Genomic DNA, 22,893 nt, shown 5'->3' on the forward strand with positions numbered 1-22,893 from the left:
TAAAGACAGAGATCTATTACAAGTAATCTAATTTGCTATTATTTCCTTCAATTTCTACTTGCTTTTGTAATGTGACCCACCCAATATGAGACTGGTCTTTAAAACTGTATTTGTATCAAAAAAGAAATCAAAGAACTACAGATTTATGTGAAATAAGGGAATGTTGAAATAAATTTGCAAATGTCTTAAAATTGGCTTTTTTCACAGGAGTATTTGAGGGGTAAGGAGTGAGGGAAATCAACTGAATCTCCACCTGACAAAATTTATTTGCATGTATATTGACAGGAATTATTTCTCATTGCTAACAGTTATATACAACTTGCAGAGTTTTAAAATAGCTCAAAGGCAAAGAAAAGCTAGAATCAGTAACCCAGAAAGGTATAATAGTCTAAACAATGCATAGTTTTCCATTGAAGACACCTGGTTATTTTTTGTTTTTGTTATTTATTCCAAATTTCTTAACATTGGTCTTTCTTTGTTATTTAGCTGCTAAAGTCATTCTGAAGATATCAGGTCCAGATTACCCCTATGTGCCAGCAATTTCAGGACTGACTTAGGAGTTTTGCAGACTAGTCACCATTTGACCTATCAGGGTGGTAAATTCAACTCTAGAATTTTTCTTTGGAATTTCAGCTGAGGTCCAGTGTCCTCATATTACCCAAACCATCAGAAACATTACTACAGTCCAGGAGGACAGATAATCAAGCTCACAATGTCTACACAATGTAGAGAAAGCTTTGTGCTTTAATGCAAAACTATACATTTTTTATAGCACATCCTCCTGGACTATCTGATTCCAATTCTATGGCAGCTATTGTATAAAATACTTCTTATCTATCAACATGTAAATAAATTCTATGAGAAGACAAACGTCCCCTGCTGTGGGAAAGCCAGTTTTGCCTCCATGTGTGTATTCACTTCAACACTCCATAATTCCATATAAATTTGTGCTGCTTTGACTTTTCTTTTGAATAAGCTGTAATATCTATTTTCCTCATTAACAAGTTATATAAAACCTTTAATATGTACTTATTTTTATATCTGTATAAATATGCAGATGTAGAGGCCTGGGGAGGGATCAGAGGCACTGACTGGAGCTAGGTCAAGAAGAGAGTCTCTGTCCACAAAGAGGCCTCCAAAACGCCTCTTTAAATGGGATTCAAAGAAATTTAATTAGGCAAAGACAAAGGCATTCGTGAGGGTAGGGTTTTCACCAAATGGCACTCCTATATTCTTACTAAATGAATAAATTTCAAATAAACGAATAATAGAGTTGACAGAGAGAAGAGGGGTCTAAATGCATACCAGATAGCCAATAAATTCTTCCCATGAAACTTCAGCAGAGGAGTCATTCACTGTAATATGTATAAGCCTGCACCTGCCACATAATCTCTCTAGAGAACAGTGTTTTAAGTTACAGAATATGATACTGGCAAATTCTACTTCTCCTGACAAACCTAATGGAACTAGCTACTAGTCTAATTCAAAGTGAAATGATAACATGAAAAACCATATCTCATTCCCCAATTCTACCAGAGCAAAAAGGAATAAGTTGAAAGAAGAATGCCCAAACTTAGAACAAGCAAATGCTTCTGAGGTTAGATGTGATTTTATTCCTCTCTCATTTTTAATGTCTTAGCAGGTATTACTGAATATATCAAACTACCTCATCATAATTTAGTCTCTGATAAAACACTTCACCATCTGGCCACCTTCTTTCCAATGCTTTCATCAGTTTTCCCAAACTGATAGCAAAAGAGAGTCATTTGTTTCATCTCTTGATCTCCTTTTTTACATCACATTGAGTGATTCCCATTTAATACATCTCATGAGCTGATACTACAGAATGTGAAGGAATGCAAATGATCTGTCTGGTACAATTGGAAAAAATATTATAATTGCCATGAAATGAACAAGGGGCCTCTAATTATACACATTAATAGGACAAAGATGCACAGTGTTCTGCTTATGATGGTTTAATGACATCAGTTTTATGGTTGGGATTTCCGACACTTCTCACGTTATGCTATGTCATATTAGACAATTAGAAAATTGGTTCAAACTGCAAAGGGTAGTTTTAAAATCTGACCCATACTTGTGCTGATAAGTATTTCCTTTTCTTTACATTCTCTCATGACAGGAAATGCCCTTGAACACTACTCTGTAAATAAGACGGGTATCACTTTTCCATCAGAACACTACTAATGTCTTCATGTTGAAGTATTTCTCTTCAGATGGGCCTGGACTTAACACATGGATTAAATCTTTTTGGTGTCATCTATCCTTTAAAGTAACTAGAGATGCATATATAACTAAGTCTAGAAAAGCTTATGGAAATGCATCCCATCAGGTGTGACACTTATTGGCACATAAGGGTAATAATATCACAAAAACAGGAGGAGAAAAAAATAAAGCAGGAAAATTACCTTTCATACTGCAAGTGAGGGAGATGTTATTCCATTGCTATACTGAAAATCAATACCCACAATACGACTGAAAAGCAGCATCTACAAAATAATTTCACAATTGTATATGCAAAGTTATTTGGACAAAAACTTTTCTTTAATGTATTTCATAAATATTTATCCCAAATGGAATAGAAAATTGAATAAAAATATAGGGTTTTTCTCTCTCTTTTTTGGATACTTTGATTCATAGTATAAGTTCTCTTTATGATTTTTTTTCAAATAAAATTGTTTCATTTGCATAACCTAGCGATTTTATGACCCCTGGATGCATTTTCTCCAGGTGCAGTTTATAATATGATTTTAGCATTTCAGATTTTTCTTCTTTTATAATTTCAGGCATTTGGAGAACCAGAGGGAAATCTTGACAGTCAAGAAGGTCATTAGGAGTCGGCAGTACAATTTTATAGTTCAGTGATGTAAACCATTACTCTTTTCAAGCGTTCAAAAGATCATGCCAACATCCATCGGACTGCTATTGGAAAGGTTCTTCTGTTACATTTCTGTAAATTGGACACCAAGAACAGAGTTTACATGATTTTTATATTGTAAGTACCAGAATTTAAAGCACTGAGTCATTGTAATTACTTTATCACAGTTGAAGCCAAGATTCCACCTTAGAAGGTAGGGGGCTAAGTACTGTGATGGATGCAATGAATAAGGAGCATACATTTAATTTGAAAGATTGCATAGGAAAAGATAACTAACAATGCAGTGTGGAGGAAAGAAAAAGACTTGAAATGGGTTGGAGCTCCGCCACTAACAACGTGCCATTGGCCAAACATTCAACACTGCTGAACCAGGGACAAACGCACAAAACTATTGTGAAGATAAACTGGTACCATATAAGGTAGTGCACAATCTGGAGATACATTTGTGATTTTGTTTGTTTTTAATACTGACTTAAAAAAAATGGCGGATAGAGAGGAACTGGGGATTAGTCTCAGTCTAAGAGACTGAAGAAAAGAAAATGAAGCTGGAGGCAGACGTAGACATGTTTGTACGAGGATGGAGAGTTAGTAAAGAAAGGTCATGCTTGGTGGCTCATACTGTTCTCTCTTTGAAATAGAAGGCAAGATTATCTCTAAGTTTGCAAGAAAACAGGTAAGGGGCATGAAGAACAAATGGAAAGATCAGGAGAGTTTTTTAAATCAATCAAAAAACAGCTATGAAAGTGTGATTGCCTGTGATCTTTCAAAGCTAACAGGTGTAGGAAAGTAGAAGGAAATTTTTAACTTGCTTGATTGGCCAGGGAATTAGAAATGATGATGCAGAAAGTCAGGAAGGCAAAAGACTTGAGGCTGTTAGCTAAAGGACACCTGAAATGAATGAATGGAGTGGAATGAAGTGAAAATGAACAAATATCTAATGTAAGTCCAGAACTAGAAGAAAAAGTTGGATGTCAAGATACTGAATGCACCCAGCAAGATCAAAGAGGAAGACTGTGGGGCATGCTGGTAAGGTGTCTGAAAAAAATGATGTAGTTGGAAAGAAAGACAATGGAGTTTAAACCTTCTAATCCTATTTGTGGAGGCTCCATTTCCAGTGAGGGCAATGTTCAGGATACGGCTATGGAGGTAAGCCCCTGGAGAGAAATATAAGGAAAAGACATTGGCATAGAGGAAATAAGCCATGAGATTTGAGATATTTGGGGTGATTTATATGGTGAAATCACATATGATAATAGAAAGTGAACGGATGGGTACGACTGTAACATACAAGTCATTGTCCTCGATCAATACCTGAAATGTGAATGAAAATTTGCATTTTTATATTTATGTAAATTTATGTAACTTTATATAAATGTAAATGAAAAGTAAATGATAGAAAGGATACAGACAGGGTAGCAAATGGTGCTACTTTCATGTTGAAAGTTTTTGTGTGGATTTTAAATTCTTGGAGGGGTGCCCAAGTGGCTCAGTCAACCAAGCGACCAACTCATGGTTTTGGCTCAGGTCATGATCTCACGGTTCATAGGTTCGAGCCCCGTGTTGGGCTCTGGGCCGACAATGTGGAACCTGCTCAGAATTCTCTCTCTCAAAATAAATAAATAAACTAAACATTTTTTTTAAATAAAATCTTGAAGAATGACAATACTCCCAGTACTGAAAAAAGTGAGAAGTCCCAGGGAACGAGCTTTTCCACTGAACAGACCTACAAAGGAAATAATGTTCTCAGGGGATAACCAGATTTCTGATTATTCCTGGAAATTATCATCCTTCTATGATAAAACATAGACATTATAGATAAACTTCTATAATGCAATGTAACCAAATGTACTATTTATAATTCTGAAAATGTTGTTTCTAGTCACAGACAATAAAAAATTAGAGACCCTGGTATACTACTTGTTAGCTTAGGGGTTCAAGTAAATATTGAATCATGTTGATCTTACTAAACATTAATTACATCAAGTAATGCCTCCTTTTGTTCCCCCCCTTTGTCTGATTGAGATATTTGTTATATGAATTAAATTAATTCTTGACATAATATGTTTCTTTGCATTATGGCCTTTGTCAAACAGGTTTGCCTCTATTGTCCATCATGTTTTCACATCTGGATTTGAAATGTACATTAGCATGGTAAAATGGTTTCCCTGTCATTTTCCCACGAGCTGCTTCTCGTTTAGTTAAATACCTCTTCAGGGGGCTGAGACTCCATTGATTTCAAAGTGAGATCAGCATGTTGATGAGATTTTTAGGCCATATTGAATAATGAAAAATTGGACTCTTCGTTGGTCTTCCCCAAGAGGGGAGAGCTGAATTCAGCAGAGCCAAGGAAAGAAAACACCAATGAAAAAATATGGAAACCGAGGGACAGCAGGTGGAAGAATTAGTCATGGTTGCTCTAGAATACAAAATTTTACCTCCAATATATTGCCAAGAATACTGAATGACTTAATACAGCATGCTATTCTAGCTTTTCTAAACAATTAGTTTCTGAGGTTTTCTTTCTTTCATGTGCCTGTGTTTTCTTGACTTTTTTTTTTTAACCTGGGTCCAGTTTCCTTAGATACTTGCTGGGGATAGCATTTTTCGAGCACTTTGCCAAGACTTACTCACATGAGTCCTATTGACCTTGATCAAGGCCACAAGGCAAAATCTCCAGCCCTCAACTTTGAAAATAAACTTGCTATTTCTAGTCACATTTTCATCTGGTTTTGTTATTCCACATATGAGAATTATTTCTCTGAGAGGTTTGATTTACTTCTATTAATTATTATTCAAACATATACCCTGTGAAACAATTGCAGCCAAATACCAAACGAATGAAAACAGATGGTGGTGTAATCTTGAGAAAGAATTTTGCACCCCCAGGGAGGGGCCTGGGAGGATATACTAGAGACAGAATTTTCTTAGATTGCCCTCAGAAAGCTAACATTAAAAGTGACTGAAATAAGGTTTCCTGGTATCTCTCTCAATCTTAAATGCGTTTATATCTCTAAAGTAAAGCATTTATAAAATAATCCAGGACTCAAACAGTCAAAATACATTACTTTGTTTTGTGGTCTCGCAATTACAACATTTGGGCCAGTGCCAGACCAAAGAAAAAAATGTGCTCCGTGAATTGAGAAAAAATGACGTCAGAATGAGAAGAGTGAGTTTAAGAATTGAACAAAATTTGAAGGGCTCATTAAACATTTCCCTCAGTCATTAGGACGTTTATGACTTTTGTTGTTGTCCTAGCTTTATCCTTGTAGACATCAACACAGTTGGTTGGTTTCATCAGCTCCTTTTAAATAATGCATCTAGGAAGTAAAAAGAGTCTTAATATCCAAGGACAATACCTTTCACCAGGCTAGGAGGGGGTCCTTCGGTCTCATTATCATCCACTAAAAAGGTGCTGAAGTGAGGGCCTACTCTAGAAAAGCAGGCCTCCAGGGCACAAGATGAAGATGTAAAGTCAGGTTCGCCAGATATTAATCAGTCCAAAGTACCTCTGCCTGAAAAGCTTAGTCCAAGACCCCCATGAGGCAATGTACTTAACACCTCCCAAACTCCCTTTTCAGCACAGATTACCCACTACACTTACGGTGCCAGATGGAACCTTGAAAAAGTGTTGCAATGCAATCAGGCATCCGAGTTAAAATGAATTTTACAAACAGCATTAAGGCTAACTACATTTCCAAACCACTTTTGGCATATTTCTTGGGTCTCCTCCATTCATTTTGCCAGCAGTCGTTGATTTAAAAGGTTATGTGAACGTGTGTATTTTTTTCTAATGTAACATTTACAGAGAAAGCACTTATGTAAATAAACCTTTGGAAAACGAGGCTGTTATGATTAAAGCACAAATGTGGGCATATGCCATGGAAAGTACTGTTCTTTTTCTTTAATACTATGCTGAGGAAAAGTTATTTAAATACATTTCAAGTAAACATTTTATATATACAATCACTATTATAGCCACTCAATTTTCCACAATATTATATAAAAAAAAAGTATGAGCGCTTTTTGACTGGAAACATCTATCACACTTTTCCTGGTACAAAGATCATAGGGAGCACACATGTTCTCATATCCTTATAATACTTTTTTTTTTTATATTAAAACACCAGAGCCAGCTCTGGTTGCCCATTTTTATAATTCCACAGGTATTGACATATGTCACCCGTGATGCGGCCACATTTGGCCAACTCTCTGCACTCACCAGGGAAGAATCGATCTTCAGCTTTCATTAGATGGTAGAAATAGACCATTGGCATAAAAAATTATTTTTAAAAATGAATAAGAGAATTTTCTGCCTGGGGATGACACCACTACTGTTCTCCAGTGATTTGAATTATTGAATGTGCTAAATAAAAGCTGTTTCTATTCTCTTTTTGCCCAGACTAACCACCTGAAATTCAAGTTGACTTTTTAAAAATTCTTTTATCCCCTCAGCTTGGTAGGATTTATCCTTGAATGTTCTGTTCTGTGCACTCTGTGTGGAGTGCTGCCATGTATTTATCTAGAAATCTCTAAAAAAATAGACAGCTTTAAAGAAAATAAAGACTACAAAGCCCATAGTATTTGCCAAACTATTAACCATGATGTGCAATTGTGAGATTGCTCGGCAGAGAACTTCACAAAAAGCTGAAACTTTTCATTTCTATAACGTCCTTTCTGATCAATGGCTTCAAAGTTATTCTCACTGGGTGTGCATGGCAACACCCAGTATGACTGACAAAGAGAAAAATGAATGCAGTGATTTTAATTTGATTACATTCTACCAATGTTTGTTAAGCACTTACTGTATGCAGGAACACAGTTTGATGGCACCTTGGACTAGGGCATCCGTTTCTTCACCAGTCACTTCCATGTTTCAGTACCAGTCATTTCAGCTTGGTATCAACAATCCAAAAAGTTTTTTTTGTCCCCCATCTCCCCAGTCACCAACGAGCTTCAGTTCAAACTTCTGGTTTTGCCACACTTGCACTTTATTGTCACTGCACTGACCCAACTGTTCGTGTAATTACTTGTTGTAATTGCTTTCCACTCTAAAAGGCTTTCCTTGAGGTCTAGAACTCTGTGTTACTCCATGTTCTGCAGAGACTGGAACAGTGACAGAGAGTTGCATGAATAAATGAATTCATTCATCCAGTTGAATGAATAAATGATTGAATGAAGATACGATCAAGAAGCTTATAATTGGGACACCTGGGTGACTCAGTCAGTTAAGCCTCCGACTCTTGGTTTCGGCTCATGTTGTGATCTCACAGTTCATGGGTTTGAGCCCCACATGGGGTTCTGCAGTGACAGCATGGAGCCTGCTTGTGATTCTCTCTCTCCCCCTTTCTTTCTGTCCTTCCCCTACTCACTCTTTCTGTTTCTCTCTTACAAAATAAACTTTAAAAAAAAAAGAAGCTTATAATCTCACAATGCAGATAAGTGCAAAGATTACAATAATATAGGGCAGAAATAAACAGCTGAAGAGAGTTAAATAAAGTTCTACAGAGTAGTTTAGGGTAATAGAAAAGGTACATTTTGTATTGTCCATAAGAAAAGGTGACATTTGAGAACAACTTTAAAAGATGAATAGGAATTCAATAAAAGGAAAAGGGTTTTTTTGTTTGGTTTGGTTTTTCTTATTTTTTTAAATGTTTATCTAGTTTTGAAGGAGAGAGAGAGAGACAGAGCATGAGTGGGGGAGGGGCAGAGAGAGAGGGAAACACAGAATCCAAAGCAGGCTCCAGGCTTTGAGCTGTCAGCACAGAGCCCGAAGCAGGGGCTTGAACCTATGAACCGCAAGATCATGACCCAAGCTGAAATCGGTTGCTTAACTGACTGAGCCACCCAGGTGCCCCCCAAAAGACAAAGTTTTAATGGTAGAAAGAAGCATTGTAAGGAGGAACAACAAGACTAGAAGGTCAGAAGAGCAGGCAAGAAGGACACATAACAGAGTGATGATACCAACATGCTCTGGGACCGGCGAGCCGAGGTTCACCTGCTAACAGTGCCAACTTCTAATTCTATGACCTTGGACAAGCTGTCTAACGTCTTCATGCCTTGCTTTTTCTTTTTTTTTTTTCCCTCTCTCTTTTTCTTTTCTTCAGGTTATAAAATGAGGATAACAGTAGTAACTACCTTGTAGAATTGTTATAAGGATTGAATGAGTCCATACACCTAAAATGCTTGACACATGATGAGCATTCTAAAAATTGTCTAATGTTAGTTTTAACTAATTGCTAAGAGCCCCATCAAACTATGGTGTATTGATATGAGGAAAACAATGGACCAAAAACTTCAAAAGAGGGTGTGGTCATACTATGGGGAGTATAAAATTCCAGATGAGGAATTTGCACTTAATTTGTAGCACAACAGGGATAGATGTGGCTGTGCCATGTCTCATTTTAATGCAGTTAAATAGACACCTGATTTTTTGGACGCAAATCTTTGTCCTGTTTTTTAAATAAATATGAAGGCTCTGCAGACACAGACTATGCTGTGTACTACCCAGTATAGCACCTAGAATTTATTACATGTCAAATAAATCCTTAGTAATCTATTCATGGACCAAAAAGATATCTTTAGAGCGCCACTCTGGAGAGCTAAATAGCTAATGAAAAGTTTCCTTCCATCCTTTATTCAGAGATATTAACAAAAAATACACTTAGACCTTTGGACTAGTTTTGCACTGGGAATTGACCAGTTTGACTTCTGGAATCAAAATGTGGTTTCTGCTCGATATTCTTTACAGACAAGGTTATTCCCAAAGTAATACATATTCAAGAGGTAATAAGTTTGCTTATTAACATATAAGGAATATTATTCAACTGCAAACTATTTTGCACAATCCATGATACTGATAAACCCCATCTTAATAGGTAATTTTCCCTAGAGCATTTTTGTATATCACATGTTAAACCATTGAGAGCAGAGAAAAATCGTTACAAAATATGAAAAAAATATCAAAAAAATAATTAAATAAAAAATACATATTTGAAATAAGAAATGACAGATCCAATTCAAGTTAATTTTCAAAATACATGAGTGACTTTAGAAAGTGAAACATTTGCTGTTTATTGGCAAGAGTGTTCTATAGGTGATATTAACATTAATACCAGAGGGCTTAAGAAAATTCTGCTACTCAAAATACTGAAGCTTCATGATCAGCTAACATGACTAATTATTGAAACTGGACTGATACTCAAATTCCTGAACAGTTTTCTATTTCTAACTAAAGACACACTAGTAAAAGATAATATTAAAACAAATATTTTTATTTGTAAATAAATATTTGGCACATTGGCACTTTATCTTAAATAATTTTTTTGCAATTTAACATAGGTATATGTTAAATTGGGAAATTTAATGCTGATGATTTTTGCATATTGTGTTTGTTTTACCCTTTGTTTTGCTTTGATTTTCATAGATGAGAGTTAAAATCAAGGTCGGAGTCATATTGGGTGGGAGGCAGATGGCTTTTGCCAAATCATAGTAAAAAAATCTATTTATTCACTAAAACTTAGTAAGAGCTTCCTTCCTCTCTGCTCAGATTATAGTATTACCTAAAATAATTACATATATGAGATAATTTGCATACTCAGACCATAGCCATTCAAAAGCCATGAATGGCTTCAGTCATTATGTGACTTTTCTGTTTGGTTTAACACAAATTCCCAAAATGGCTTTAAAGTTATTTGGATTTTTCTTCCCAACATAATTGCAAGTTTATTCATAGAAATGGGAATTATTCTTTTATTCTACTTGGAAAATAAACGTCTCAGAAACTGAAAATTTATCAATAGACGGCGCATTTATCAGTACTTCCTCTTTGAAATATTCCAGGGATTCTCATCACATCATAGAATGGGCAATTAAGGGCATCAGGTCTTGACTGGCACCTATGGGGTGAAACACCATTTATTTCGTTGAAACACCAGTTGAAAACACCAGTTATTTCGTCTACTTTCTAACCAAGTCATTTTCTGGTCCTGGACCCCTGATTCAACTCTCCAAGTAATTATGTTTCAGAGTTCTGTCCTCTTCCTTCACTTATATCCATCTCTAAAAGATGTATGAGTGTCCAAGCATCTTGAGTTAATTGCTCAAAGTGAACTTAGACCCACACTCCTGAGAGAAGTCTTCACCCTTAGTCATCATCAGGAGAGGATCCAGCAACTCCTTTTTCTCTCGCTTATTCTTATTGTACCCCACAGTTCTATTTCATACGTAAAAGATATACCACATACCAAGAACTGTATAAAAATTCTATTTAAATGTATATAAAGGATGTACCCAAACTCCCAATTGATTTGTGTTGCTTTTATTTTTGACTAGCTAGAACAGATGTTAACCACTTGAAGTGATGACATAATAGGCTTAATCAGATAAGCTGGGTGCTACTTTAAAATTACACACTGTGTTTATGAAAACTTGTTTTTGTTTTTAATTCCCCTAGGGAGAGGGTTGCCATATTTAGCAAGCAAAATTATAAGACACCCAGGTAAATTTGAGTAAACTGAAAAATTGGAAAAATAAAATTTGAATAAACAGCAAATACTTGTTTGCATATGTCCCAAATATTACACATCTTGCATTTTTATCTCACAATCCTACACAGGGAGTTCATCAAGTTGTCAAATAAATATAACTTTGGAGTTTTCAAATCCAGTGCCATTGTATAAAGCAAATGTTTAACTCCATAATACCGTGAAGAAAAAAAAATAATCCATTTAAACAACTTCTTGATATAAGGAAGTTGTTTAAATTTTCTTCTAGGTTGTTGTTTTAACAGATTCAGGTCTAATCATTCCATTTATTTAACAATTTCTATGGTCTGGTGAAATCTGGAAGTGATAACAACTTAAAGAGCCTTACAGCTTGAAGAGATCTCTGACCTGAGGGTGAATTAGTCAAGTCACTGTAAGTAAGAGTTAACCTGAAAATGTTAGATGATCTAAAAGCAGGCAGACGTGATAACAGGAGCCTAGATGGCTAGGGTAGAGATCTGGAAACTGGTACATGCATAAAACTTTTGTAAAAAAAAAAAAATATATATATATATATATATATGTGTGTGTGTGTGTGTATAAATATACATACATATGTGTGTACACATATATATACACATATACATATATACACACATTAAAAAAAGTAGACACTTCACATAGAGATTCTGATTTAGCATTCATATGTTCAAAACATCACACTCTTGTAGGAATTGGTTTGCAACACCTCAGCCCCATAGAATAATCATTCTTTTGTTTTTTATCTATAAATATAAGTTAATCATCCTTTATGAATTACAAAAGCACAACAGACATAATATATATTGACTGAGTGTTTATTTCATTAGCTTAGGCAAATATCTGCTGCCTTAAAATATACACGAGTAGGGGGTACCTGGGTGTCTCAGTCTGTTAAGCATCCAGCTCTTGATTCGGCTCAGGTCAAGCATCTATCTGACTCTTGATTTTGGTTCAAGTCATGATCTCATGGATTCATAAGTTCAAGCTCTGCATTGGGCTTTGCATTGACAGTAGGAGACGGCTTGGGATTCGGCCCCTCCTCTGCTTGCTCTCTCTCTCTCTCAAAAATAAATAAAAACGTGTGTGTGTGTGTGTGTGTGTGTGTGTGTGTGTGTGTGTGTGTTAGGCTATGTATATATATACATATACACAAATCTTTGAATTGTGACAATATGTAGGAAATACACACATTGTAAGTATTGGTAAGTAAGCTATTAAAGGTATGTAGTAATTAAGTAAAGGTATTAGTAAGTATGGTATTAGTAAGGACTAAGGATTTTAATGTGTACAAATTCTGTAGAGTGGATTTGAAATCTGAGAAATAGAAATATTGGTATCATTTTTAAACTAGTCAAGGACAGTTTTAGCAAGGGAAATCATAACTTCATCTCATTTGTGAATATAGATGCAAAATTTAAACAATACGTATACAACTGAATCCAGAATAGCATAAGAAATACACATGACCAAGTGTGACTTATTTTAGGAATACAAATATACTGTAACATTGAAAATCTATTAAACTACATAAACATTTATTTTTTTTTAATTTTTTTTTCAACGTTTATTTATTTTTGGGACAGAGAGAGACAGAGCATGAACAGCGGAGGGGCAGAGAGAGAGGGAGACACAGAATCGGAACCAGGCTCCAGGCTCTGAGCCATCAGCCCAGAGCCTGACGCGGGGCTCGAACTCACGGACCGCGAGATCGTGACCTGGCTGAAGTCGGACGCTTAACCGACTGCGCCACCCAGGCGCCCCATAAACTACATAAACATTTAAAAGGAAAAGCATAAGATCATCTAAGAGATATGGAAATTTTATAAAATTCAGCATCTAGAAAACTAAGACTAGAGGAGAGATTCTCAGCCTGGTAAAAGGTATATATCAAAAAGCCTATCACAAATATCCTCTTAGTGGTAAAATATTAAATGCATTCTCCTCAAAATCCAGAATAAGCCAAGAATTCCCATATCACTAACTTTTATTCCAATTTTATTGAGGATCTTTTTCAGTACACTAAGAAAGGCAAAATAAATTAAAAGCATAAATATTTAAAAGATTACTTAAAGAAAGAAAACATCATTTATAGGTGATGTGACTGACCACATAAAATACCTAGAATTACCTATAGAAAAATTGCTAGAATTAATTAGAATTTAGCAGGGTTTTACCCATGTTGTAAAGAAAGACACTGTACAAAAATGGCATCTCACAGAAGTAACGAACTGAAACAATGTTTAAAGCACCAAAAGCAAGAGCAAGAAGAGGTGGGATAGGGACTCTTTACAATAAAACAGAAACAAAAGATGAGCAGATATGTGTGTAGAAAATTTGACATTATGGAGAGACATTATAAAAACCTACACAGAGAGATAGCCCACGTTCAACGACAAAATGATCCAATATTTTAGAAGTAGATACTCTCCTCAACTTTACTTCCATTTTTACCACCATAGTCCAATTCATCATCATCTTTCACATTTCTCTAAACTTCTCCTAACTGGTCTGCATCCTTCTACCTCTTCTACCATGTTGCCTCACAACATGTAAATCCTGTGCTCACAATCCTTCAATAGAGTCACATTTCACCATATAAATGCTAAAAGCTTTAAAGTAGCCTATTAGACGCTAGATGTCCCGGCCCCATAATTACCTTTCAGTCTCATCCCATATTACTCTCTCTTCGCTCAATTTGCTCCTGATGTAATGTCCTTGTAACTGGTTTTCAAACATATGAGGATCCCTTCTGCCCTGGTGGCTCCCTCTACATCATTAAGGCCTTGTTATTGCAAGTCCTTGCTCAAATTCTCTCTCACAAAAATTAACCTTTTTTAAGTTAAAAAAAAATTAATGTTTATTTATTTTTGAGAGACACAGACAGAGCACGAGTGGGGCGGGGGGAGGAGAGAGAGAGGCACAGAATCTGAAGCAGACTCCAGGCTCTGAGCTATCAGCACAGAGCCCGGCGCAGGGCTCAAACTCACAGACCGGGAGATCACGACCTGAGCGGAAGTCAGATGCTTAACCAACTGAGCCACCCAAGTGCCCCAAAAATCTACCATATTTAAAAATGCAACTGGCCCTCTATTTCCAGATTCTCCATGTCACTTTATTTTTCTCAGTGGTGCTTGTTATCTCCTTATATGCTACATAATTCACTTATTTATTATGCTAATTTTCAGTCTCTGCAATTAGAACTTAATCTTCATGAGGGCAGGGCTTTTTTTTTTTTTCTGTTTTGTTTATTGCTGGATTTATGGCACAGTCAACAGTACCTGGCACATAGTAGGCACTCAATAATTACGTGGTAAATGCTGCAATGAATGAAATGTAATTTAGAGTACAGTGAGATGGGGATTATTACTTAGTTAATAAAATCATTTGTAATTACACATACCCACTAGAGTGCCAAAAAATTAAGAACTATGATATATGAGACGATGAAAATCAGCAGGAACTGTTATACCCTGCTGGTGGGAATGTAAATTTGGACTTTTTATCAGAAACCCTGTTGATTGAGATTAGCTCGTAAGGTTAAACAAGCATTCTCATGTCCTGCAAACCAGTAGTTCTGCCCTTCCATACAAATCTTAGCAAACTTCTTGCATATGTGTACAAGAAGCATGCAAAAATATCAACAGCAGAGTATTAATAACAACAAAATGCTGGAAGCCACGCAAATGTCCTTTGACAAAGGAATAGACAAATTAACAATGTTGTATTTACGGAATCAAACATTAAAAAGTAGTTAAGACACTACATGAAGCAAACCATTGGCAAAAATATGGATGTGTCTTAAAATACGTTGACTATAAAGCCATTTTAATAATTCTGAAGATAAGAAAAGCTAGACCAGATACTGCCTTTGCCTTAACTACATGTGCCAAAATAACTATCTATAGCGTTAGTTTCCTATACTGGTACACAAATTGCTAGTATAAATCTAGTCTTCTCTACTGGAAAGTAGGATGAGATAGTAAAATGTGCATAATAGACACAAGTCATGTTAACATTTTAGTTCTTAGGTTGGATAATGGGTTGTTCGCCAATGTTTATTATATTATTTTGCTAATATATATATTTTTCAAGTATGAAACATTTAAATATTCTTAAACTTATGTAAGCAATATACTTAAAGTATAAATTATGTTATTTATATAAATAATATAATTATTTAAATATTTAAAAAATTTTATATCTGAATATAGAACATTAACAGAAAAGAAACCATAAAATTCCCACAGCACTCTTTTGCATGCTTTAAAAATAAATTTCACTGGGTGCCTGGGTGGCTCAGTCAGTTGAAAATCTGACTTCGGTTCAGGTCATGATCTCCCAGCTCGTGAATTCGAGCCCCGAGTCCGGCTCTGTGCTGACAGCTCCGAGCCTGGAGCCTCTTCAGATTCTGTGTTCCTCTCTCTCTCTGCCCTTCCCCAATTCATGCTCTGTCTCACTATCTCTCTCTCTGAAGGGTAAATAAATATTTAAAAAAATTGTTAATGAACTTGGCTGTTAGTGATGTAAAACAACTGTATATTCAGCTTATGTTTCAAAATTCTCAGAGACCATTTGGCCCCCAATTTTATGGTCATTGATTAACCCCAAATTCTAGGGTATGGAATACACTCTCCTCAAAGTTTTGATCTTTCAAACTTCTGAAACAAATCCTCCCATTCATCTTTGAGATCCAAATATTCCATGTCAGTGTTTCACAATGCTGTTGTTATTAGCTGAAATAAGCTTCCTGAATTATGGTGACACAGAGGAAAAGAGGAAAAGGAAAATGTAGCTCAAAACAGCTTTTTTTCTAACTAGCTCAGCCATACATTCTTACAGGTGATTCAGCTGTGTTTATTTTCAACCAAAACCCTTGTGTTATTCCAGAGATGAATAGGCTGTTCCTTAGTAGTATCATATTTTTTGGTCCATGCCAATTGCCTTGATGGAGTTAAGAATGTGACTACAGTGACAGTGGCCATGAAGGTTTTATGAGAGACATTCTCTTCTGCAGAGCAGACAAAATGCTTGCAGTGAAGGTTTAAGAAAAAAAAAAGGAAAAGAAAAACATTTCCATTGCATTATGTCTCTTGATGCACTCCTAATGTATTCCTTTTTAAAATATCCCTTTGCTGAAGTCGAGGAAAAGACAGAATGAGCAACAGTTGCTGTTCTATGTACAAGTAGCCATTTTTAAAACTTTTAAAAATGCAGCAGAACAATTCAAAGGAGCAAGTGGCATGGTTACTTTTTTAAAACATATGTATCCTCTATAGCTACATTTATCAGACTCAAAACATGCAAATCACAATGTATGAATTTGGATATGGCTAGTTTCTTTCAACACTGGCTAATACAAAGATATTAAATCCAGCTAGTTAGGTATTAAATGCAGATTTCTTGATACAGAGCCAACATTTCTTTTAAAACCATTCAACACCACTGCGCTTAACATCGAGACATATTTAAGATGTTGAAAAGCTTCTATTCAACAATATTCCTTGAATCAACAATAGTTTATTAATTATTAATCAGACACATTTTTCTTCACTTTAAGTCCCCTCTTTGACTTTCTGTAAGTACCTTAGAAATTTCCAAGTAAGTGTGAATTTTCCTTGCCTATTGAAGTCAAGTTATTTTGTGTGTTTGAATTACAAGTTGAAGGAGGCCATGGTTTTGTTAACTCAATTTTTGTACTCAAATACAACATTATTGAAATTATTCTATGCTTGTGGTCTGTGATTGCTTCTTTTGAGTCCTACTCACCTCTTCCTTTGAAGCCATTATTATCTTAAGATGAAAAAAATATGTGTGTCCTATTAGCCAAATCAATATTTCCATTCAGGTAAAAGGTCTAAAATTAAAAAAAAAAATACCACATAAAAGTAAATCATCTCCAGCAATGTAGTTGTTAAAAGAGTTTGGCTTTTATACTTATGCAAGACTGACTTCTTGCTAAGCCTTCACTCCAAGGCAGTTTATAATGGAGGTTGCCAGTGTTTGACCTTGTTAGTTTGTAGAATTAATTTGTTAATGTGCAGTCCCTAACTAAGCCCTAATATTTGTTCTTCAGACTTTTTTTAAATGGCTCTTCCATTCACTCTCAGGATATAATATTTATCATACATTCAATGACAGGGGAAATGTCTCTTTATGACCTTTTTAATGCTCTGAAAAATCATCTGTTAAAGGAGGGGTTTTGAAGGAAGTATTGTCCTTCTGGCTTAAAGTTATGGTTTTTCAACACCTGGCATAAAAGGAGTACCTTCACAACCAGGTTTTTTTTAAGGTAAATAGACAAGTCTAAAAGCTCAAAAGGAAATGAATGCCATGTTCAGTATGAAAGCTTAGAGGGAAGATAAGGGACAGCACGAAGACAAAAGCAAAACAGGAAAGCCAAAGCAGTGAGGAAAAAAAGAAGAAAAGAAAACCTCAAAGATGAATACTAATAAAGGAAAGTTTATCATTACTCTCAGAATACATAAATATCTCCTTTTTTTTTTTTTACCAAAATATTAGGTCCTTTGAAATGTTCCAAAAAGATTAGAATCTAAAATTGAGTCTCACTCTTGTATTCAAAGATTAGCATTTCATGAGCTTCTGCCCCCTCTTGGTGAATCTTTCCTTACTAACATTAGTTATCAAGACACTTGGCATTTTTTTCACAGCATGCATGAGTCACAACACAGACACCTCTATCCTCAAAATAAATGGATGTTGAACTTTGAATAAAACATGTCTCTTTCGTCTCAGTCTCAAATTTGTGAGTGTGCACCTCTTCCCTCTTAGCCTATTGTTTGATTGCCTTCAGATAACCATTCTTTCCATTATGCAATCCAGGTTGAAAAAATTTATGCCAAGGATTTACCTTGGGAAGCATCTGTCCATGAGTATGAAAGCATTGGGGAAAAGATTATATGTGATGTACTTGAGATTTTTCCAAGGCCCCAAGTCACTGCCATTAGGCTATATTTCTAGGAGATTCTAGGTTCCAAGATTTCACAAAGCGTACTTGCCTGATGGTGATATAATTAAATTTTCTAAAATAAAGTGATTTTCATTTCCCTAAGACATGTGCCAATCAGAAAGCTTATTTCTAAAAGAGAATATGGAAATATCTTAGTCAAATAAGAATATATTCCATTTTGACTGTTTATCAGTTATTGGAACATTCACAAGTCTTACATATCTGCTATTTTATTCCTACGCAAGGAGCTGTCTAGACTGTTAGGTGGGTAGATTGATTATTTCTATCTCATTTTATAGATTAGGAAACTGAAATAGGGAGTCATAGGTTATGTCACACTGACAGTCATTAGGAGAATCATAGTAAGAGCTGGAGTCTCCTGATTTTTCACCCAGGATTATTTTATTTATTCATTCATTCAGTATTATTGATTGCATACCTGTTATGTACCAGATACTACACTGGGGTCTAGGAATACCATTATGCTGCCTGCCATCCTCTTGTTAGCTACATATAAATATATCAATGTGTAATATAAAAATATTACTTGAAGTCAAAGTAACTTAAATGAGGGGGACCTGAGTGGCTCAATCAGTTGAGTGTCGTACTCTTGATTTCAGCTTGGGTGTGATCTCATGGTCATGAGATCAAGCCCCACGTTGACTCTGCACTGAGCGTGGAGCGTGCTTAAGATTCTCTCTCTCCCTCTCTCTCTGTCCTTCCCCTTTTGCTTATGCTCTCTCTCTCTCTCTCTTTCTCTCTCAAAATAAATAAATTTTTTTAAAAAAATTTTAATATGAAATTTATTGTCAGATTGGTTTCCATACAACACCCAGTGCTCATCCCAACAGGTGCCCTCCTCAATGCCCATCACCCACTTTCCCCTCCCTCCCACCCCGCAACAACCCTCAGTTTATTCTCAGTTTTTAAGAGTCTCTTATGGTTTGCCTCCTTCCCTCTCTGTAACTTTTTTTTTCCTCTCCCCTCCCCCATGGTCTTCTGTTAAGTTTCTCAGGAACCACATAAGAGTGAAAACATATGGTATCTGTCTTTCTCTGTATGACTTATTTCACTTAGTATAACACTCTCCAGTTCCTAAAAAATATTTTTTAAATTAAACTGAAACTACCAATATCATCAACACATTTTCATTGTTAGTTATCATTATTATTGCCTAAATTTGCCAATAGAATTGATTCAATCTTAATTACGCAGACTGTAAGCTGTCACTTGTTGCAAAATGTCTAGCAAACTAGTAGACACTTGGAAAAACATTTTGAAGAGAATAGAGGTGTAGTTTTTCTTTATTCACTAATATTTGCTACCTGTACTCCACATCAGCAGCCCCCCTCAGGACTGACACTCAGCACAATTAGAAAATAGATACAAGTTGTGACTGGCATCATCCTTCCACCTCCCATATCTGACCTGGCCCCAGGTTCTCTCTTCCTCAGGCCTTCACCACGCCTACAAAAGCCTTCTCCCAGCTAAATCTTAAATGATACTAGTATTTACAGCACAGGAATATTTCTATTGTACTTTATTGTGTGGCTTTTGCAAAGTTCCAAGATCAATGGAATAAATCCCTAAACCCAGCAGTTCAAAAAGAAGTTGAGAATAAATGTCAGAAACTAACACCTACCCCCATTTCAAATCACAGTTTACAAGACATCATCTCTTAATTAAACTGACTTCAGTCCTCTGCTGAATATTTGTACGAGTAGGTCATTTGGAAATCAGTGCTGCATTGACTCTAAAATTAAATACTCCCTCAAAAAAAAAAAAAAAAAGAAAAGGAAAGACTCCTTTAAAAAAATGTCTTCAAATAAGACATTCTCAACTGGAAATTCCCATCATATTGTTTCATATTTAATAAAAAGCTTTTTAATAGCTTATTTATTTATTTGGAAGGGGGGCAGAGAGTGAATCCCAAGCAGGCTCCATGCTCAGCAGGGAGCCCAGTGTGGTGCTGGATCCCATGACTGTGAGATCATAACCTGAGCTGAAATCGAGTCAGACAATCAGCTGAGCCACTCAGGTTCTCCATATTTTTAAAAGTAAGGACCGAACAAGTTTGCTTTAACCAAAGAAGTATCACTTCAGCATATGTCAAGGATGTTTGCGACAGAGAAGTCTAAGGACAAAGATTTAGATTTCCCCTCCATTGTGTAGAGGTGTTACTGGAAAATGGCTACTAAATAATGGGCCACAGGTTTCATTCCCCTTTAGCAGGTCCTTGGAGCCATGGAGCTGGTTGTTATTTATAGTGTCCACCAGATGTAACATGTAACACTTGCCAGCAAAATTGACGAAGAAGTGAGATAGTCACAAGATGGAAGGAGCTTCAGTCCCTAAATGTAGAAAGCTTTCTGCCCATCAAGAACATCTTATTTGGATTTTATATGAGAAAGAAAATAAATTTCTATTTTATTAACCCATGGAGATTTCAAGCTAATCCACCACAGTAGATAGCATTATCTTAAGTGATGAAATGCCCCTGTGTCAAACAAAGTTGAGAAGGATATTTGTTTGTTAACTATGTATCTTAGTCTGTTTGGGCTACTATAATAGAATGTCACAGACTGGGAAGCTTATAAACAGCAGAAATTCATTTCTCTCAGTTTTGGATGCTGGGAGAGGGCCCACTTCCTGGTTCACAGATGGCCATCTTAATGTTGTATCCTCACGTGACAGAAGAGGTAGGGGAACGGGACTCTCTGGGCTCTCATCTTTAAGGGCACTAATCCCATTCATGAGGGCTCCACCCTTATAACATAAACAGCTACCGAACGCCACTCCTCCTAATGCCGTCCTATTGGGATTAAGATTTCAACATGTGAATTTGGGGAAGACACAAACATTCAGCATATAACACATGGGAATCAAAGAGGATATAAGATAGGATCTGTGTATGAGATTTTTTTTTGTCTGTGTTGTCCTTTGTAACATCAGTAATGCTTAGTCTGGTTTTTGAACATTATATAACAGGAAATGTTACAGAGAAAATATACTCATGAATTTTCCTAGGAATCAAAGCTGTGTGCACCTGAAAAGTAGCTCCAGGATATCAAATCTAGCACCACAAGTTTTGAGGGGATGCACAGGTAGTTTGTATTCTCCTAGTTTCCATGGACTCAATGGAATCAAATCCCAAGATAAATGGTGATTGCAGGGGATCCTGAGAAAGTTTCAAATACATCAGCCATCCTCAAGAATGAAGTGAAGCCACGATTCCATTGGACCTCTCCCTTTGCGCCTCCAAAGACAACTATGCTTAACATCTATCATCTCTACGGAACATTACACACAGTAGTATTTGCTTTAGTTGCTAAGGATGTACTAGCCACAGATGCACAATTAAAACAAGACTAGTATACACAATGTAGGCCAAAAGATATTTGGACTTAAATTTTTTCAAACGAATTCAAGGTGAATAAAAGAAATTTATATTATTTTCTCATTCATTTAATTTTAGACACTGTTGAGGAAATAATTAAAACGGATTAACTTAATCTCTGAATGTGAATCTGTTTCTTAATTAATGGGAAAATCCTTTGCACCAAACAATGATGCCAATCTGTTGAGAAATACTATAATGCTATAAGCTCTGATAACAAAACAATGTGTTTTTTTTATTTTATTTTTTATTTTTTAAAATTTTACATCCAAATTAGTTAGCATAGTGAAACAATGATTTCAGGAGTAGGTTCCTTAATGCCCCTTAGCCATTTAGTCCATCCCCCCTCCCACAATCCCTCCTGTAACTCTCAGTTTGTTCTCCATATTTATGAGTCTCTTCTGTTTTGTCCCCCTCCCTGTTTTTACATTATTTTTGTTTCCCTTCCCTTATGTTCATCCGTTTTGTCTCTCAAAGTCCTCATATGAGTGAAGTCATATGATTTTTGTCTTCCTCTGACTGACTAATTTCACTTAGCATAATACCCTCCAGTTCCACCCACATAGTTGCAAATGGCAAGATTTCATTCTTTTTGATTGCTGTATATATACCACATCTTCTTTATCCATTCATCCATTGATGGACATTTGGGCTCTTTCCATACTTTGGCTATTGTTGATAGTGCTGCTATAGACATGGGGGTCCATGTGTCCCTTCAAAACAGCACACCTGTATCCTGGGGATAAATGCCTAGTAGTACAATTGCTGGGTTCTAGGGTAGTTCTATTTTTAGTTTTTTGAGGAACCTCCATACTGTTTTCCAGAGTGGCTGCACCAGCTTGCATTCCCAAACAATGGGTTTTTACCATTAACTCCCCATGCTATGTGCATTCGCATTCTTGTTTACACCAGTTCATAAGCAAAGAATTAAAGAACAGAGAGATAGGTCAGTCTTCTTAGTCCTTGTAAACAACTCTTTGATAAATGAAAGGCAAATTCAGAGGTAAGAAAATAACTCTGTCTTATGTAACCACAGGATTTCTTTTCCATTTTTTCAAATGCCCTCTTTTCTGTTCTTAAAGCTACCTTACCAAAGGACCCGGAAAAA

This window comes from Lynx rufus, unplaced genomic scaffold (assembly GCF_022079265.1).
Source record: "Lynx rufus isolate CCGP_SWC_20201006 ecotype Redwood Valley unplaced genomic scaffold, mLynRuf1.p SCAF_2, whole genome shotgun sequence".
Taxonomy (NCBI): domain Eukaryota; kingdom Metazoa; phylum Chordata; class Mammalia; order Carnivora; family Felidae; genus Lynx; species Lynx rufus.